Raw genomic sequence first — 21,161 nt, 5'->3', positions numbered from 1 at the left:
AATTCTATGGATATGTTTTCCAGAGTCTGTTTTCTTCCGTCTTAACATTCCCATTTTCGATTTGAGAGATATACTAGGTTTTGTCATTCTAATGCGTGTATATTAAGTTTTGGCGATGAAAAACCGATAAAAACTGTTTTTAACCCCTGTTAATACTAGTTTGTGTCTAAGAAAGCATGTTCGATTTAAAAATTTCTGCTTACCCCACTTAAACCGCGGCGTCGAATTAGGGAAGGTTCATCCTTAATTCGAAATCGAACATTTGTATAAATAATAGGTTTTGGAAGAAGACAGACGAGTTAATGCATGTAGTTAATAGATAAGATAAGATTTATTGCAAAAAGCCTGCAGGCCATAGGAATACAGACTACAGTCTACAAAGAAAGCTCGGGGAAAAAAAATGCAACTTTAGTTAATATAAATAAAAAAAAAGAACAATAAAAAGGCAAAAAAGAAACACACCAAGGTTCAACACTTTAACCGACAAACACTAATCATAATACAATTTAAGTCCTAAAAACGGTAACAAGCTATCCCCTCAAACATGATTACCTATGTTTAATCCCTAAACGAAGAAAATCACACAACTGTTTAATAGCACATGCGTTCCTCTCAGGCATCCGCTCAATTAACTAGAATTCAGTCCCAAACAATTGTTCAAAACATTTGTTCCACAACTCAGACAGCTCTTCATACTCAGATAATAGATGAAATAAATTCTCATTTGCACATCGACGCTTAGGACAAAATAGGGGCCAGTCGGCAGCTCTAGCTTTCCCAAAAAACTCCTTCTCTCACCTAATTCCAAACCACCCCTCTCACAACAACAAATTCTCCAAATCCTCATTATTCAACCCAAATTTAAAATAAACCTCCTGGACCCAACAATCTTTAGCTTGGGAGTAAAACATTAAGGATATAGATTGGTCCTTATGAGCTTGCCACTCTTTGATTTCTTGGTCATTTAGGGTTTGCTGAACTTCCTTCAATGATGAAACGCTTTCATCCATTGGGCCTTTTCGTTCATTCCATATGTCCAAAAGGCCACAGAGGTCCAGTATTTTCTTGACCTGATTTGTCAATGAACCACGTCTGCCGTCCTTCAATCTCTCTAAATAAACTGACTTAAGAAGCCGAACTCTAGGTATCTTCTTCATGCCTAGACATCCGCCTTAATCCAATAAACTTGACACCCAAATATACAAATTCTTCTTTAAACTCTAGCATCGTTCCTCCAAAGTTAAAATTAACCTCAAAATCAACACCACCTTTGCTCCTTAACACTAATGCTACTGACTTATTAGCGTTCAACTCGAAATCCTTAGACGTAATCAAATGGACGTAAATCGTTTACATTCCTAGCAGTGTAACATTGAATTGCACATTCAGCGTAAAGAGGTGGGATGCCCCATCCCCACATTTGATATTAAAAGCAAATCTAAGTATTAAAACACATGTTCTTAAATGAAACTATACAGCAGTGTTAAAAGTCAAATTTAGCAGAAATTATCCTTTATTTAAGGAGCTCTGCTAACCCGTCATCTTTTTTTAAGCCTTAAATTTGTTTAAAAGAAAACTAATTGCTTGTATTAGCTTCTTCTTAAAGAAGGTGGTCCACAGCAATTCCGCTTTCGATCTTCAGGATCTTCTCTTATAAAACAACAGGCCAGTAAAGCCGTTTGGATCCAACACAAAAAAATAAAAACTCACCCGTATGCTTCATCCTATCTTTTGGGTAACCATATTGAATTTATAAAAATAAAAACCGATGACTTAGCTATTGTTTCCTAAATAAATGCATTCTTCAACGCTATCTAGCTTTAATTTGGATTATACCCTTTCAAATCTAAGTTTTGGATGCTTCCGAAAAAATCATTCACTAGTAAAATGAGGATGAAGAGGTGATATATGGTACAAAGTAAATTGATAGAGTGGGTAGTTTCACTTGCTTTTGTGATATTATTAGCCAACTTTGGTTGTCCTCTAACAAAACTAGCAATTGTAATGTTTGTATAACCTGGTCCCCAGTCTATGAGGTATAGAACCGTTACTATAAAAGAGGAGCTAAAATGGAATGGGAGGGGGACCAGTTGCCCTCCACTTACTTTTGACTTCTGAAACAGACACAGGAATTTTTAATTTCAATCGAATGAGCCCCTGTTGTGGAAGTTTTCGCGACCATATTTTCCATATGAAATGGCTTGGGAATAACATATATAGTTTATAAATTCAAGTTATTTGAATCTTTACTACAAGCAACGCTAGAGCGTTGTCTCTGACAGTGTGAACAGTTGTCACAGTTTTGAGGGATCTGTTTAATTTCTGATAGTTTAATGCTAATGCCAAGAAATCCACCTCCCTCCCCATGGAACATTCCCCCTCTCCCACAAAAAATCCTAACCCATCCTCATAAAATTACCCTCTCAATATTCCATCTTTGCTGCGAATTCCCCTAAAAAAATTTCTTGTGAACGATGCCGCCTGAAAAATTCTCCTTAGCGTGCTTTCACTTGAAAAGAGACTGGTTATTTGTTTCATTCCTGACCATTTTTCCAAGTCATACCAGAAATCCTTCCTATGTGGAACATTTTCCTCCTAAACCTCCCCCCACCCTATGGAAAGTTATTCCCGTGGAGAATTTTACCATGAATATTGCCTGGTGATAATTCTCCCATGGAGAATTTCTGCCGCCCTACACAGCAAAATCCCAAAAAGAATTTTAACCCCGCTGAAAATTTCCCCCGGGCATTCCTCCCAGAACATATCCACATGTAAGGTTAGGTCATCAAAGAGAAAGTAAGGTATATAAAACGAGTTTCGTATATGAATCCTAAGAAATTCCCCCCCCCTCCCATTTACAATTTTCCCGGGAAAGCTCACTCCTGAAAACTTCCTCTTCTCCCCAACAATAAATTCTCTCCGTAGAAAATATCCCCATAGAAATAACAAGTAGTCTACTGTCTCAAAATAATGGGCGAATTTCATGACTTGCAGCCCTTTCCCCAGGGGATTGTGGGGGGTCTTGTTATCCCCAAAGGCATGTTTGTTAGAACTTCTAACCATACTAAGAAAAAGCTATCTGAAAGTTTTTACCATACGACTTTGGGGGAAAAAGAGCGTGGAGGGAGATTAGGTGTCCTCCGATTTTTTTAGGCGCTTAGAAAGGGCAATAGAACTTTTAATTTTCGTTCTAATGAGACCTCTCCTGATTTTCCAGGACTGTTGGTTTAATACTCTCATCCCTGGGAAGAAAAAGTGAAATAATGCAAAAAATAATAATAAGAATAATAATAAACACGCATCTGGTAGAAAATACAAATTCCAAACTTTGAAGATGGGAGCTTGAAAACTCCACAGTAGGGTCCTCTGATACGCTAAATCTGAAGTTGAGATTTTCAATGGAATTTTTTTACTTTTAAGGGATTGTTTTCCCTTTTGAAGGGTAAAATTACACTTTATTATTCTTATATATTTGGAATCAGCATAAAAACCGAATTCTTATAATATATCTTTTGTTATCAAAGTTCTGGTTTTTAGAGTTTCGGTTACTATTGGGCCGAGTTGGTCCTTACAGTTTGTTACCATGAACTGTTAATTAGCTCTAAGAAGTTCATTGAGCCAATTGTTTGATATATGGTCAGTGAAACAAGTGAATAAATCTATGCTTGGACAATTCCTCTGCAAAAAGTCTAGAATGTCTTCCTAAACCCTTTAAAGCCCCCATATTTCAGAGCTGTACTTGACCACTGTCAATTGTGGCTTCCACAACTTGAATCTTAGCTTGAAGGTATATATTTACGTTTCTTCAGATCTCCTTCAGCTGCGAAAATAAAACTGTATGTCTTGGTTATTCTACTTTTTACATATAAAGGAAAGTAAGGAAAGTAACGCTAAAGTTTTGTACTGTTTTAAAAAGAAAAGTTAAGAGAAAGAGTCAAACTTTAGTGTAAAGAGCAGGGCGTTGATGAGGAAGCAGCCCCTTTCATATACGAAGTAATTTCTGTTCGTTTTAAGTTTTGATGCCGCTCCTTACTTTCCGTTAAAAAACCTGTTTTTTTATTTAATTTCTGAACGCTTTTGAACCAATGCATGTTTTGATTTTGGCTCTCCGCAGATGAATCATTAAAAAGAAATTTGTATATTTATTTATTTTGGCTAAATGGCTTTCTCATAGTTTTGATCGAATGATTTTGAGCAAAAAAGGAGTGGGGGAGGAGTCCTAGTTCCCCTCCGATTTTTTGGTTACTTAAAAAGGCAACTACAAGTTTAATTTTTTACGAATGCTTTATTAGTAAAAGATATACGTAACCTATAAATTAGCTTACGTAACGAACTTTTGTATTCTCATGTTCTTATTACGTATATGAGGGGGTTCACCCCCTTGTCAGTACCTCGCTCTTTACACTAAAGCTTAAATGTTGTCGCAATTTTTTAAGAATGACCCATGAATCACAAAAGCCGTAGAATAAATAGTTGAAATTACTAAATATACTTAAGCGTAAAGAGCGGGGTATTAGGAGGAGGTGAGACCATCATATGCGGAATAATTTCTGTTCGTTTTAAGTTTTAATACTTCTCCTTACTTTCAGTTGAAAAACCTTTTTCATATTTATTTTTTTAATTTTTTTTAAAAACAATGCTAGAAAATCCTGCGCTCCCTTCATGAAAATTTTCTTCCTCATGACAAATTCCTCCAAGGAAAGTTCCCCCAAAATATCCCCCTCTTCTCAACCCCCCCCCCTCAACCTAAAAATCTCCCTGAAAACGTCTGTACACTTCCAAATAACTATTACTATATGTAATTTCGGTTAAAAAAAACTAGTTTTTTCATTTAATTTCTGAACGAATTTGAATTAATGCATGTTTGATTTTGGCTCTCGGCACATAAATTATTAAAATGAAATTTGCATATTATTTCTTTTTTTTTGGCTAAATGGCTTTCTCTTAGTTTTGATCAGACGATTTTGAGAAATAAGGGGTGGGGAAGGAGGTCTAGTTGCAATCCAATTTTTCGGTTACTTAAAAAGGCAACTAGAACTTTTAATTTTTAACGAACGTTTTTATTAGTAAAAAATATACGTAACTTAAGAATTAACTTACGTAACAAAAATTTATATTCTTATATTTTTATTATGTGTATGAGGGGGTTTGTCCCCTCGTTAATACCTCGCTCTTTACACTAAATCTTAAGTTTTGTCCTAATTCTCTAAGAATGACCCCTGAATCAGAAAGGCCGCAGAATAAATAGTTGAAATTACTAAAAATACTTTAGCATAAAGAGTGAGGTATTTATCTCCTCCTAAATACCTCGCTCTTTATGCTATTAAAACCCCTCATATGCGTAATAATCTCTGTTCGTTTTGAGTTTTAATGCTACTCCTTACTTTCAATTGAAAAAACTTTTTCATGTTTATTTTTTCATTGTTTTTCTTTATAGTAATGCTAGAAAATCCCGCGCCCTTTTCATTGAATTTTTCTTCCCCAATGAAATATTCCTTCAAGGGAAGATCCTCCCACATAGCCCCCTCCACTCAACCTAACCTCCAAACCAAACAAATCCCCCTGATAACGTCTGTACACTTCCCAATAACCATTACTGTATGTAAACACTAGTCGAAGTTTGTAACTTGCAGCTCCTCCCCCATGGACCGTGGCGGAGTAAGTCATCCCCAAAGACGTAGTTATTATGGTTTTGCGGAACAAAATGGCTATCTCAAAATTTTGATCCGTTGATTTTGGAAAAAATGAGCGTGGGAGGGGGCCTAGGTGCCCTCCAATTTTTATGGTCACTAAAAAAGGGCACTAGAACTTTTCATTTCCGTTAGAACATGCCCTCTTGCGACATTCTAGGACCACTTGGTCGATACAATGACCCCTGAGAAAAAAAAATAAACACGCACCCGTCATCCGTCTTCTGGCAAAAAATACGAAATTCTACATTTTTTAGATAGGAGCTTGAAATTTTCGATAGAGGGTTCTCTGATACGTTGAATGCGATGGTGTGATTTTCGTTAAGATTCTATGAGTTTTAGGGGGTGTTTCTCCCTATTTTCCAAAATAAGGCAAATTTTCTCAGGCTCGTAACTTTTGATGACAAAGACTAAATTTGATGAAACTTATCAAACAGTTCGTGGTAACGAACTGTAGTAAGGAGCGACCCGGCTCAATAGTAACCAAAACTCTAAAAAATGGAATTTTGATACCAATAGCTACATCAAAAGAATCGCATTTTAATGCTGGTTTTAAATATATAAGTTTCATCAAGTTTAGTCTTACGCATCAAAAGTTACGAGCCTGAGAAAATTTGCGTTATTTTAGAAAATAGGGGGAAACGCCCCCTAAAAGTCATAGAATCTTAACGAAAATCACACCATCAGATTCAGCGTATCAGAGAACCCTACTGTAGAAGTTTCGAGCTCCTATCTACAAAAATGTGGAATTTTGCGTTTTTTGCCAGAAGGCAGATCACGGATGCGTGTTTATTTGTTTTTTGTTTTTTTGTTTTTTTATTCTTTTTCCCAGGGGTGATCGTATCGACCCAGGTGTCCTAGAATGTTGCAAGAGGGCTCATTCTAACGGAAATGAAAAGTTCTAGTGCCCTTTTTAAGTGACCAAAAAAATTGGAGGGCACCTAGGCCCCCTCCCACGCTAATTATTTTCCCAAAGTCAACGGATCAAAATTCTGAGATAGCCATTTTATTCAGCGTAGTCGAAAAACCTTATAACTATGTCTTTGGGGACGCCTTACTCCCCCACAGTCCCCGTGGGAGGGGCAACAAGTTACAAACTTTGACCTGTGCTTACATATAGTAATGGTTATTGGGAAGTATACAGGCGTTTTCAGGAGGATTTTTTTGGTTTGGGGGAGGGGTTGAGATGAGGGGGATATGCTGGGGGAACTTTCCTTAGAGAATTTGTAATGGGAGAAGAAAATTTCCATGAAGGGAGAGCAGGATATAGGCTACTAGCATTATTTAAAAAAAAAAAACAATTAAAAAATAATAGTGAAAAAGCTTTTTCAGCTGGAAGTAAGGAACAGCAATAAAACTTAAAACAAACAGAAATTATTACCCATATGAGGGGCTCACCTCCTTCTAATACCTCGCTCTTTACGCTAAAGTATTTTCAGTAATTTCAACTACTTATTCTACGGCTTTTGTGATTCAGGGGGTCATTCTTAATGAATTGGGATAAAATTTAAGCTTTAGTGTAAAGAGCGAGGTACTGACGATGGGGCGAATCCCCTCATATATGTAATAAAAACATGAGAATACAAAAGTTCTTTACGTAAGCTAATTTATAAGTTACGTAAATCTTTTACCAATAAAAAGATTCGTAAAAAATTAAAAGTTCTAGTTGCCTTTTTAATTAACCAAAAAATCGGGGGGCAACTAGGTTTCGTCCCCCACTCCTTTTTTCTCAAAATCATTCGATCAAAATTATGAGAAAGCCATTAAGCCAAAAAAAAAAAAAATGCAAATTTCGTTTTGATTATTCCTCTGCGGAGAGCCAAAATCAAAACATGCATTGATTCAAAAACGTTCAGAAAATGAATAAAAATAACAAGTTTTTTTAACTGAAAGTAAGGAGCGACATTAAAACTTAAAACGCACAGAAATTACTTCGTATATGAAAGAGGCTGCTTCCTCATCAACGCCCTGCTCCTTACGCTAAAGTTTTTTACTGTTTTAAAAAGAAGAATTGAGAGAAAGAGTCAAACTTTAGCGTAAAGAGCGGGGCGTTGATGAGGAAGCAGCCTCTTTCATATACGAAGTAATTTCTGTGCGTTTTAAGTTTTAATGTCGCTCCTTACTTTCAGTTAAAAAAACTTGTTTTTTTTATTTAATATATTTAAAATCAGCATGAAAATCCGATTCTTTTGATGTATCTTTTAGCATCAAGATTCCTTTTTTTAGAGTTTCGTTTGCTATTGAGCCGGGTCGCTCCTTACTACAGTTCGTTACCACGAACTGTTTGATTATCTTGTGAAACAAGGATGTACTTTATGTCCAAAGCTTTCATTCTTGTTTCTTAATGATTTAGGTTGTTTTATGAAAAGTAATGGAGCCCCTTATGTATCTTTGGATTGGTTTAGGCTACCTTGTATGCCATTCGCGGGTGACATAGCTCTAGCGGCGGATATTAGAGATAATCTTCACAAGCAATTATATATAATAAAAAATCATTTAGAAAAGAAGGATTTCAAGTTGAACGCTAATAATTCAGTAGTATTAGTGTTAAGGAGCAAAAGGGAAGTTGATTGTGACGTTAATTTTAAATTAGGAGGAACTATGTTAGACTTTAAAGAAGAATTTGTATATTTGGGTGTTAAGTTTAGTGCATTAAGGGGGATGTCTAGGTATGGAGAAGATTATAATTTAAGGGGTAACAGGCTAATAAATATGCTTTTGAGAAGTAATTTAAGTCAGCTAGCTGACATGAGGATCCAGAAAAGAGTTTTCTAGGCAAAAGTAGCTTCTAGTCTACATTGGCAAACATTGGCTACATTGGCTAAAGCAGTTAAGCTAGAAATAGTTCAGCTAAATTATTTTAAAAGAATTTTAGGCGTGAAAGATTCATTTAGTTCAGTGGAACTGAAACAAGATTCAGGGCTTTTCACTTTAAGGGTGTTAGATTGGTTAGACTGGTGGAATTTCGGGAGAAAATAATAAGGCTACCTAAACTTTGGCTTCTTAAGTCAGCATATTGGGAGAGCTTGAAGGACGGTAGACGTGATTCATGGAAAAATCAGATAAAAAAGATACTGGACCTTTGTGGCCAGACCTATTGTTTATACAAATTTAGATTTCGAATTAAGGATGTACCTTCTCTAATTTCGACGCCGCGATTCAAGTGAGGCAGGCAGAATTTTTAAATCTAAAATACATTTTATACACGAACTAGTATTCACAGGGGGATAGTAACAGTTTTCATCGGTTTTTCATCGCTAAAACCTAATATACACGCATTAAAATGACAACACCTAGTATCTTTCTCAAACCGTAAATGTGAATGTTAAGACGGAAGAAAACAGTCTCTAGAAAACATATTCATAGCATTTTGTATCGTCAACTATTATCCTGTTTCAAACATGGAGGTGATCACTATTTTCTGATTTCTTGTTGGAAGCATAGAACGCGAGGACGTTTGATTTGTCAGAGGACAGCCAAAGTTGGCTAATAATGCCACAAAGGCAAATGAAACTATATCAGTTTTCTTTGTACCATTTATCACCTCTTCGTCCTCATGTCACTATTATACGATTTTTTCGGAAGCATCAAAAACATAGATTTGAACGGGCATAACCCATATTGAAGTTAGATGGTGCTGAAGAATGCATTTATTCAGGAAAAACTCGGTAAGTCATCGGTTTTTCTTTTTATAAATTCAATATGGCTACCCAAAAGATAGGACGAAGCCTACGGGTAAGTTTTTAGTTCTTTTTTTTTCTCTCACGTTGGAACCAAACGGCTTTACTGATCTGTTGTTTTATAAGAGAAGATCGAATGCGGAACTGCTGCGAACAACTTTCTTTAGGAAGAAGCTAAAACAAGCAATTAGTTTTTCATTTAAAGAAACTTAAGGATCAAATTTAAGCCTTAAAAAGATGAGGGTATCGGCAGAGCTCCTTAAATAAAGGATAATTTCTGCTAAATTTGACTTTGAACACTCCTCTAAAGTTTCATTTAAGAACACATGCTTTAATATCTAGGTTCGCTTTTAATATCATTCAGTAATTTTGGGGAAGGGGAACCCCATCTCTTTACGCTGAATGTTAAATTCAATGTTACAATGCTAGGAGAGTAAAAGATTTACGTCTATTTGATTTGCACAACAAAATCAGAGTTTTCAAAATATGAAAGAGGCTGTTGCCGCCACGCTCTCTGCTCATGATTTCTTGACCTTGCAGCAAGTGGTTATTTACGCTATTGAATTAGACTGAAACTGGAATTACAATATATAATTACGTAATTACAAATTAAGGAATCTTGATTTGACTTTACTTGATAAAATGGACTATTATTCGAAATTTTTGGATTGTCTTATGCACTGCCCGGCATAGAATTTCACAATTTAATTTTGAAGATGCCGTGTTTCTCCATTTGGCAGCCGAATTCTTTGATCAGCTGAGCTTATTGAGCGAAAGTTTTTTTGAGATTGCAGAATCATTTGATCTATCACGTCTTAAATTAAGCCCAGGTGTTGTTTATGCTTTCCTTATCGGAAGTTTCGGCAGTGTGAAATTTGCTTTCGGTTACCAAACTGTTGTAAAATTACCATAAAATAAAAACTCGATAAGTGAAATTGCTAAAATTAGTAAAATAAGGCAAAATTGGTAAAACAAGCTAAAATAAGGTACTCCCTAGGAAATATAGGGTAATCTGAGTTACCCTGTAGCTACAAGACTAGTTGAACATTTCTTATTAGCATCACTTAGAGATTTTAATGATTTTTTTAATGATTCTGATCTTCCTGGGATTAAAAAAGGTAATTCTCCTTCATCTAGAGTTTCATCAATTTAATTAACAGTCTTGTTTATCCCTTTGGTAATCTTGGGCCTAGGGTAATTCCTCAGCAATTGACAGTTCCTGATTTTGGACATCCATTTTGAATAAAAAAAGAAGAAGAAAAAAGAATACAAATTTAGCATTGTTTGAGAGTAAAATCATGTTAGACATTTCTTCTACATTTAAACCTAAGAAATATGACCATAACAGCCTTCCATATTAAATACCCGTATTCAGCCACATTCCTCACATCATATACAGGTTATTTTTCATTTATTTATAAAAATACAGAATACAACTAAAAATGTGGTTTGTAACACTTTAATTACTATGATTATCTAAGTATTGGTTCGCAATAGTGGAAACTTCAGTCACTCTCACAGTCATAAATACTGTCTTCAACAGGATTTTCTTGCTAATTTTGGTCCTCTCCTTCCGACTTAGATTCTGATTCAGGTGACCGTGTCTGTTCAGAAGCCTCTCCCACCCAAAAAGTCCTGGACACGGTAATATTCTTTCGAAACAATTTCTGAAACAGAAGGGCAGTTAAACTAAAATAAGAATTTGGTATAGAAACTGTGGTCAGTAACAACTCATTCAATAGCAATAGGTTGAAGAGCATGCTAAATATTGGAAAAGGAGACTGGAACCTTTGATTTCCCATTGACTCATTCTCCTCCAAAGCTTATTCAAACATCCCTTCCACATGAAGTGCCTCTGGGAAAATTAAATGAGCAAACACTAATACATTGAACCCTTATGGGTCTTTACTATAGATAATGCAATACGATCGCCCTTGACTTAAACAGGAGAATAGAAATTTAAATTTCCCTTCTAATGAAAATCTGGAATTATCCAAGGGTAAAGTAGGTGGGAATTTTCCACGGAGAAGAGGGAATATTCCGTGGGTAGTATTTCTCGGGGGGGGGGTTAAACTCTGGCTCCTGATAAAAAGACGGCATAAATACTAGATTTCTCTCAGATGTAAAATTAAAAAAAATTAGGCTATTGATTCTGATTTAGCCCTCCACATTCAGATTCAGATTCATTTATCAAAAATTCATATTCATCAAAATCTTCAACTTACCCAAATGGAGAGACAAGCTCGACTACTGGGCAAGACATATAAACAAAATTTAACAATCCTCGTTGATACAGAACAAACAAAAAATGAACCACTACTTCATGAAAAAAACAAACAAAAAAAACAGTATCTTTAATGAGGGTATTTCCGGTGGAGTAAATGGAGTGAGGCCAAAATAAATATAAAATAAATTTTTTTTACCAACCGTTCTTACCATTACCGTTCATCCATTATATAACTTTTTAATTGTCTTTTGAAAGATCCTTTAGGTAACTCGACAAATTTATTTAATGAATATTTGTTGGTTATTGATGGGATCATATACCGGAGGTTGAAATGGGAACACCGCCATTACGTAACGCCCATGTGTGAGATTCTGTCACATCCCACGTTTTCAGTGCCATTACGTAATACCCCACATTTGCGCTGCCATTATGTGAAATTTCACGTGTGCACCGCCATTACGTAACACTCACGTCTGCATCACCATTCCATAATACCCACGTGTAAAATTTCGTCGCATCCAACATGTGCACGCTGTTATTACGTAACACCCATGTGTGTGCCGTGCTGATTTAATAGCGGGGGTTCTCCCCAGGCCTCTGAAGACTAGCGTGTCACGTGAGATCGCGTCACTCCCAATAAATCCATCAAGTCATGCAATATTGCGTGACACTTAACGCCAATTACGTAATTAACACCTATCTTTTAGAAAACACTCCTTGTGACGTAATGAACACCTGGTGGCAGTCATGGAATGAAGTATAGGGCAGCGTTTAAAACAGAAATAGGGATGCGTTCAAAAGAGGGACAGGGCTGCGTTTAAAGTGCTAATAGGGATACTACTGATCTTTGCTTTAGACATCAACAAAAACATACCTAAATACCAAAGTTTCTTGTACCAATCCTGCCGGTGTTTGGTTTACAATAACATAATCAATAAGGTTAGCTATCTCACCATCATGTAAATACCGCTTTAACTTATTGGCCCTTTTATGGTCTATGTATGCATATAGTTTTGGATGTTGGATCGTTTCTGCTGAATGTTTACTGATAGATCGCCAAAAACAGTTAGATATTTCCAAATATTGTTTTCGATATCAATATCTATGCTTCGCTATCCAATTTTGATATTTAGTCCGAGATATCGATATCAATATTGAATATCACCCATGCTATCTAAAAGATAAATTTGGCATCATTGGATAAATGAATCAGGATTGTCAACTGGACATATTTTATGTCAAAACTACGCATTCCCATGTGCCACGACACAATGACATAAAAGGGCAAAACAGTGACACATTACAGAAATTTGGGACATAAAAAGACAAAAAGGACATATTTTGTAAATTTATGGTATAAAAAAAAAATATTTCCCAACTCCATATATGCTTTGGTAAAAAATGTCACTTTTCAGCAAAGTAGTGCTTTTTCTCTTTTTTTGAGTATCCAGGTTTTGCCAAAGATGTTGTAATTAAAAGATTTTCTTCAAATTTAGGATTTACATGTTTATATGAGTTTCGTGCTTTCACACCAAGTCATTTTGTATGAATGTTTTATTTGATTTTTTTTTTTCATTGTGTTGCGAGAGCAACACTTTGGTTTTGTCTCCTTTTCTTTTCTATGCCGCCGATGTCGGCTTATTCCTGCAAACTGGTAAGGGACTAACCTCTGCGGTCTATTGTCTAACTAGAAATTTTATTGGGTCCCATTATTCGAATGTAATTTTCTTTTGTGGTGGGAGGGAAAACGAAAAATAATAAGCGCATAGGGAAAGTAACAATATTATTAGCCTTACAATCGGGCAAACCTTCTACAATTGTATGAATGGTACCGTGACATGGAAGATTTCAGCGTAGACCATAACAAGATATTGAGATCAAGCCAATACAAGAAATTGACTGGGTCTTAATTACTAATGACTCAGTTTTATGCAGAAAGAATCCAGAATAGTTGCTACTAGCCACAAAAACGAACGCTACTGTCGGCTAAGAATAAAGCTTACCGAGTCACTATGCAATTGTTTTAACATAATAGCTGAACAACAGTAGAAACATTATAGTAGCACCAACCTTCAATATTGATTCCTACATTGACAAGCGGAGCGAAATTCGGTGAGTTGAACGCATCCAAACTACTAGTATTCACTTTAGTAGTCCTGTTTCCTCGATGGAGTCTGTTATTAAAGAATACGGCATTACATTTTGGAAAGCTCCGCAGAACTCTTGCCTGGGGCCAAAAAGGGTGGTTTTTGCTTGTCCACGAGCCAGAGCCTATGATGTGCGAAGTGAAGTGGAGTTATGTAGCCTATGTCAGAGATGAGCATCTGAAGTTGTGCAGCCAAGCTTTCGTTTTATCAAACCATGTTTCTGCTTTCGAGTGGAAAGCTCTGTTCTAGCAGGCAAGCAGGCAGGTACAACTTTCAAATTGAAGATAGACTAAAATCTATAAGTGTTAAATATATATAGGGCAGTTACTTGACCCCACAGCCAATATATCTTCTTTGAGTGATAAATAGAAAAATTTACAGAAGCAAAAAAGTAGCATTTTCCCACGGGTCCGAAAGTGCTGCCGTGATTTTAGCTGGGTTTATCATTTGTTCTTTCGGACTTGGGATTGAGGTAGAGAAATGTTATCAAATGTACCTCTTAAACTTTAAAAGTTCTATCATTGCTAAAGAAATTGGAGCTTATCCTTTGCTCCTTTCTAAGTGGTGACGTTAGAAAAGTTGGCCTACGGCAAAAAACAAAACAAAAAACTTTTGAATTAAGACAGACAGAATTTTTTTTTGACTGCAATCGATAGCTCTTGATGAGCTGATCAAAGTATATGTCATCCACTTTTTGGTACAAAAATTCCTACAGGAGATATACTAGTTTGAAAGTTTCAAGGGTTTGACAACTTCAGTAGTAGGGTACACACTGAAACCAAAAATAAGCCGATACCAATTGTGATACATGTAAGGGACATGTAAGAAAAGGTCGATTATTAGCTCATAATCATCTTTGGCAGTGAGGGGTTTGCAGATTTTGCTATTTGGTGTACCTATTATTTGTTTCCAGTGTATTTGATGGTAAGACTGAGTTGGTTCCAGTGGTAAGACATGTGGGGGACTTGTAAGTAATAACCGTATGTTAGACTACAGTCATCTTTAGTGAAGAGGGGTTTGTAACTTTTGCTAATTGGTGCAGCCTGCCCATACTCACTGTAACCTAGAATTAAGTGTTTACGCAACGGGTACAAACGATAACGTAAAACAACGAGGCTGTTTTGTAATAATTAAGAGAGTGTCATCTATGGTATTTTGATCCTTAAATTCTACGGATAGCTTTATAATACCAACTAGATTATGTAAGATATTGTTCCAAGTCTTGATTCGTCACGGTGTCTACGATTGAAAAGGATAAAGTTCAACTGGCTACAAAGTCAATTTAGTCCCTTCTTTCGATATTCTTTTGTTATTGTTGTTTTTTCAACGCTGAGGAATAGCCTTTGATCATGCGATTACTGATCGTGTTCTTCTTTGAGCATAACGTTTTAAAAGCTTCGATAGGCTGACAACTTCAGCGTTTAACCGATAACAAAGAAACAAAACCAAAGTGTTGCTCTCGCAACACTTAATTCGGAGAAGCCGGACAAAGGTTGCCGCAACACTTCACGTTGCTCAGGCAACTTAGGTTTAGTTTCTATTATATTTGAAGTCAACTGGTCACTTTGAATTAGGCTTGCAAAGCCTTTTGGGCGATAGTACAATGGTAAAAAAATAACCTTTATTTTCTGGCATTTCAAGAAGAACGCATTTTAACTAAAACTGAACAAAATTTCTTATGCTCAGGAAAAAAAATGTTGGTAGGCCTGAAGCGAACACTTATATATTCTGAAAGCAGAATAACTCTTTTAGAGCGCAATCATACCGGTTTTTCGGCAAGAATTTTTTCCTCAACAATCGATGCTTCATTTGAATCTAATACGTTTTACGTCATAAGAAAAAGCTCTTCATTACGTCCTTTTATTACAATGCATTGCTTGCATTGTATTGGGTGAATAATCCTTCTATTTACATTGCTTAGAGCAGTTGAGCTGCCCCACCTTCAGCTTTTCACGTATGTTTGCCATTCACTACATTTAAGTGAATCTGAGGCTGTGGAAGTTACCGTGCAACCTAGAATTTTTGCTTGCAGAAACCTATATATACTTACCATATATATACCTATATATACCTATACCTATATATACCTATACCTATATACATATACCTATATATATATACCTATATATATACCTATATATATATACCATAAGCCTGTTGTGAGAAGGATTCAACGGCTGAATATATCAACTAATAAATCATGGCAACTCATCCTTTGAAATTGTTGTCCCTTGTAATGCTCGCTAGTTGTCATGATGCGCTGCAATCTGCAGAGTTGACGAGCAATAGCTTAAATTCATCCTAGACTTCGGAACTGCTAAAGAAAATGAGCAGTTCTGCACTGCAAGACCTTTATAAGGCTTGTACAGTAACAAACATAACCGTTTATATTTTAGATTTTTAAAAATGCTGTTGACCAAATTTCAGACGGTGAGCCTGCATTTCCAACATTCCTATACAGACCATTTTCACCTTTTGAGGAGCTGAAAGACTTGGTCATTTCCACCTTGCACAAGATTCTTCGACCATCTGTGTTCCTAAACGTAAACCTTGACTTTTGGATTCGCTACCCCCCTCTCAAACAAGTAGACTTTAGACATTTTTTTACACCCCAGGTCAGCCAAGTATATCTTACATTCGAGGGAAAGGAAGGAATAAAGGTCTGCTGTCACAGCTTTCTCAAAATTGCTGCCAAGTCAGTCTTGAAGCGCTTGCCTCTTACTATTGAGTCTTTCTGAGAATTCTCTCTCCAATAATAAGTTTGTCCCAGACGAGAGCTAATTTGCTGGGCTACCTCTTAGTGTTATTACAGTAACCAATACCGGTGATGTTGAAAACCAGTAGGAACCTGCTTGAGTTGGACAGGAACCGCACTAATAATTTACAGTAGGGTTTTCTGATGCGCTAAATCCGATGGTGTGATTTTCGTTAATATCTTATGACATTTAGAGGGTGATTCTTCCTTCTAAAAATCATGAAAATGTTCTCAGGATGGTAGCCGTTAATGGGTAAACATTAAAGTTAATGAAACTTATATATTTGAAATCAGCATAATAAGTCGATTCTTTTGATATAGCTATTGACATAAAAATTCCATTTTAAAGAGTTACGGTTACTACTGAGCCGGGTCACTCCTTACAGTTCATTATCACGAACTGTTGGATTGGTGCGTAACTATACAATACTTAGTGGCAACTACAATTACTATATATATGGTATACGATTACCGTTCATTCTTTATTAGATACAAATATATTTAGGATAGGTACACCAATATGTGGTACTATAGCCAATGAGGCAGTATGGCCTTATATGAGTCGTTATGGTCACATGAATTGCTTTTCTATAATTGTAATCAGTCTGGACATCTCCTAATGTTGCCTTACAGAATTTTAGCTTTATTAGGGCCGAAATTGTCATTTCACTTAGTAAAATGGCTGAAATAAGCACTTCGTTATGCTACAATCTTGTCAGTTCCTTAAAGAGCACTAGAACATAAAAATTCTCTTCATAGTAGCCTCTCACATTAATTTAAAATGGCTGTTACGATACGATTGCTGCGGGAAAAATAAGCAATCATCACTATACTTTTCAGGAAAGTATGGAGTCATGTTTTCGAGACTGGGGTTTCAAATTTCTACCATAGGCAGGTCTTTCGGAATTTTTTAGTTGTGTAACCTATAACAAGATCAAACTCTTTTCTTTAGTGCTTTCCATTGTACCAAAATTATACCCATGTTCTTCCACTAATTCATGTGTAAATTAAATATTATTGAGTTTGGTTTATTTGCAATCGGCTTTATTAGGTAATTATTTTATCATACATGTATTGTCATCAAATCTATGGAATCTCCCTTATGTTAATCTCTCTTAATTCCAAAGAGGTTGTCAATTAAGACTTAATTTTAGTCAATTTTAAAATCTCTTGGTAAAGAGATTTTTTTTTAATTTCATGATATTTGTTTTTTCTTTTTCTTTTTTCTTTTTACTTATTTTTGTTTAATTTAAATTTTTTTTTCATTCAGGCATTTTTTTTGTTGATTTTTTTTTCTTGTAGAGCTACTCTCTAGTTTTAATGTTCTGAAGTCTTTCCTTACTTTTATCAAATAAAATATTTTTTTTTCGGTCCGTTTAAATATAAGTTTTGCGGCCTGTACCTGATGGGAGATGCCTTCCACCTAAAGCCTTGACTTTTAATGCCGAAGTTTATATTTCGTAAAACAATGTCTTGTTAATAAGGGCTCGTATTGAAGTATTTGAGTTAACCAATAAGATAACTCTAGATGTGAGAGAAGTTACAGTTCCCATCAAATACTTTTTATCAAAAAGCTCAACTTTCTATCACAATGCGTTAAAATTTACAAATGACAGGAATTTGATAGAACTATAATTTCCGTAATAATAGGGGGCAATATTCCCGTTTGTCAAAGCCGAGTCGTTAGATCGTCAGAATTTAAGTCCTTGTTCGGCGAAGACAGGAGTTAGAGCCCTATATCACTGGCAGTTTGATTTGGAACAGGGGTCAGTGGTGTGACTGTGTATCAGCCAGAGTCGACCTAGGTCTAAATGGGTGCCTGGAGAAAGGTTTTTAACTGTTTCTAAATATAAAGTATTCGGGGCCTCAGACCCCTTCCTAACCTCGCCAAGAAAAATAATCCAATGGCGTACAAATTAACGGTCCCTGCGTAATTATTCAATATGCTATAACCGTTAGCATCAAACAGTTCGTGGTAATGAACTGTAGTAAGGAGTAACCCGGCTCAATAGTAACCAAAACTGAAAAAAATTGAATTTTGTTACCAATAGCTACATCAAAAGAATCGCATTTTAATGCTGATTTTAAATACATAAGTTTCATCAAGTTTTACTCATCAAAAGTTACTCATCAAAAGTTACGAGCAAAAGAATTTGCCTTATTCTAGAAAAAAGGGGGAAACACCCCCTAAACGTCATATAATCTTAACGAAAATCACACCATCAGATTCAGCGTATCAGAGAAACCTATTGTAGAAGTTTAAAGTTCCTATCTAGAAAAATGTGGAATTTTGTATTTTTTTGCCAGAAGGCAGATCACGGATGCTTGTTGATTTGTTTTTTTTTTATGTTTTCCCAGGTGTGATCGTATCGACCAGTAGTCCTCGAATGTTACGAGAGGGCTCATTCTAACGGAAATAAAAAGTTTTAGTGCCCTTTTAAGTGACCAAAAAAATTGGATGGCACCTAGGCCTCCTCCCACGCTAATTGTTTTCCCAAATTCAACGGATCAAAATTCTGAGATAGCCATTTTATTCAGCGTAGTCGAAAAACCTTATAACTATGTCTTTGGGGACGACTTACTCCCCCACAGTCCCCGTGGGAGGGGCTACACGTTACAAACTTTGACCAGTCCATACATATAGTAATGGGTATTGGGAAGTGTACAAACGTTTTCAAGGGGATTTTTTGGGTGGGGGAGGGGTTGAGAAGAGGGGGATATATTGGGGGAACTTTCCATCGAGGAATTTGTCATGGGGAAGAAAATTTCCACGAAGGGAGCGCAGGATTTTCTAGCATTATTAAAAAAAACAATGAAAAAATAAATATAATTTTTTTTTTCAATTGGACGTAAGTAGCTGCATTAAAACTGAAAACGAACAGAAATTATTATGCTTATTAGGGGCTCACCTCCTCCTAATACCTCGCTCTTTACGCTGAACTATTTCTAGTAATTTCACCTATTTAATTTCACCACGGCTTTTGTGATTCATGGATCATTCTTAATGAATTGGGACAAAATTTAAGCTTTAGTGTAAAGAGAGAGGTACTGACAAGGGGGAGAACCCCCTCATATATGTAATAAAAACATGAGAATACAAGAGTTCATTACGTAAACTAATTTTTAAGTTACGTATACCTTTTACTAATAAAAACATTCGTAAAAAATTAAAAGTTCTAGTTGCCTTTTTGAGTAACCAAAAAATCAGAGGGTAACTAGGCTCCCCCCCCGCTCCTTTTTTCTCAAAATCATTCGATCAAAACTATGAGAAAGTCATTTAGCCAAAAAAGTAAATATGCAAATTTCGTTTTAATTATTCCTCTGCGGAGAGCCAAAATCAAAATGTGCATTGATTCAAAAACGTTCAGAAATTAAATAAAAAAACAAGTTTTTTAAACTGAAAGTAAGGAGCGACATTAAAACTTAAAACGAACAGAAATTACTTCGTATGTGAAAGGAGCTGCTTCCTCATCAACGCCCCGCTCTTTACGCTAAAGTTTTTTACTGTTTTAAAAAGTAGAGTTAAGAGAAAGAATCAAACTTTAGCGTAAAGAGCGGGGCGTTGATGAGGAAGCAGCCCCTTTCATATACGAAGTAATTTCTGTTCGTTTTGCGTTTTAATGTCGCTCCTTACTTTCAGAAAGTCACAATTACCCCCCTTCCGCCAGATTCTTTGGCTCCTAAGATATGGAAAATGCTTTTTTTGTGTGTTTTTATTTAACATGACTCTTTGGTATTTCCATTTGATAAATCGAAAAAAAAAACAAATCTATGTTTTTAGAATTCCCCCACAAATTTTCGTGAATTGACACCATTGATTACATGAATAGGTTTACGACAGTTGTAAGCCATTTGACTATTTCAAACTTTTTGCAAAATAGAACTTCAGCCCTATTGTGACCTAAATTGTCATTTTGGCAATTTTATTTAGTAGCATGGAATACCTCAAATGAGGTACTTCATACTTTATTGCCTCATGAAAATACCAATAAGGTATTTTCATGTTTATTTGTGTTTATTTTTCCTTGGTGAGATCATGTCAATGTCCTAGAAGATCGGAAGAGGGCTCATTTGAATGTAAATTCAAGGTTCTATTACCCTTCTTAAGGGACCAAATAGGTCGATAATTTAGCTGGCCCCCCTCCCGTGCCCCTTTAATATTCAAATTCATCGGATTAAAATTCAAGATTTCTCTTTTGCTCAGCATAGTTGAAAGGTTTAATAAGATTGCCTCTAGGGATGACATGACCCCTCACAGCCTCTGAGGAAAGAGATGTGAGCTATGAAATTTGCCCATTATTTATTATATTTGCTATTGGGATCTATACAGAAATTTTTAGGGGGGATTTTCCTCGGGAGAATTTTCCGTTAGGAGAAAAGTTTGTAGGAGTACACTTTCCAGGGGAAATTTTATAAGGGGGGAATTTGCCTGAATTCCTATATATTCTTTTGATTTGTTTAACTTTCTTTTTGGCTAGCCAATTTTACATGTGGAGATGTTTTGAGGGAAAAGTGTTCGGCAGAAATGTTCTGCGGGTTTGTAATAGTCTCGGCAATTTGACTATAAAAATGTAGGCTTTGAGAAGAAATCTCTATAGCACTTCGAATGATTAAACATGGAAAAAAAAATAGAAAAGAAAAATTTAATTCAAATTTGAATGA

At 35.8% G+C, this 21,161-nt stretch overlaps 1 long non-coding RNA gene across 1 annotated transcript in view; it reads right to left on the bottom strand.

Moving 5' to 3' along the window:
- Positions 1–10,775: 10,775 nt before the first annotated feature.
- The window catches only part of LOC136043801 (uncharacterized), a 33,322-nt gene continuing 22,936 nt past the window's right edge, over positions 10,776–21,161 (bottom strand). The window contains exon 3 of the long non-coding RNA XR_010621724.1: positions 10,776–11,037. This is a non-coding gene — a long non-coding RNA (uncharacterized LOC136043801). The remainder of the gene's footprint in view (positions 11,038–21,161) is intronic.

Source organism: Artemia franciscana, chromosome 2 (genome assembly GCF_032884065.1).
Source record: "Artemia franciscana chromosome 2, ASM3288406v1, whole genome shotgun sequence".
NCBI lineage: Eukaryota > Metazoa > Arthropoda > Branchiopoda > Anostraca > Artemiidae > Artemia > Artemia franciscana.
Note: the sequence above shows the minus strand (reverse complement) of the source record. Positions and strands in the feature narration are given on the sequence as shown.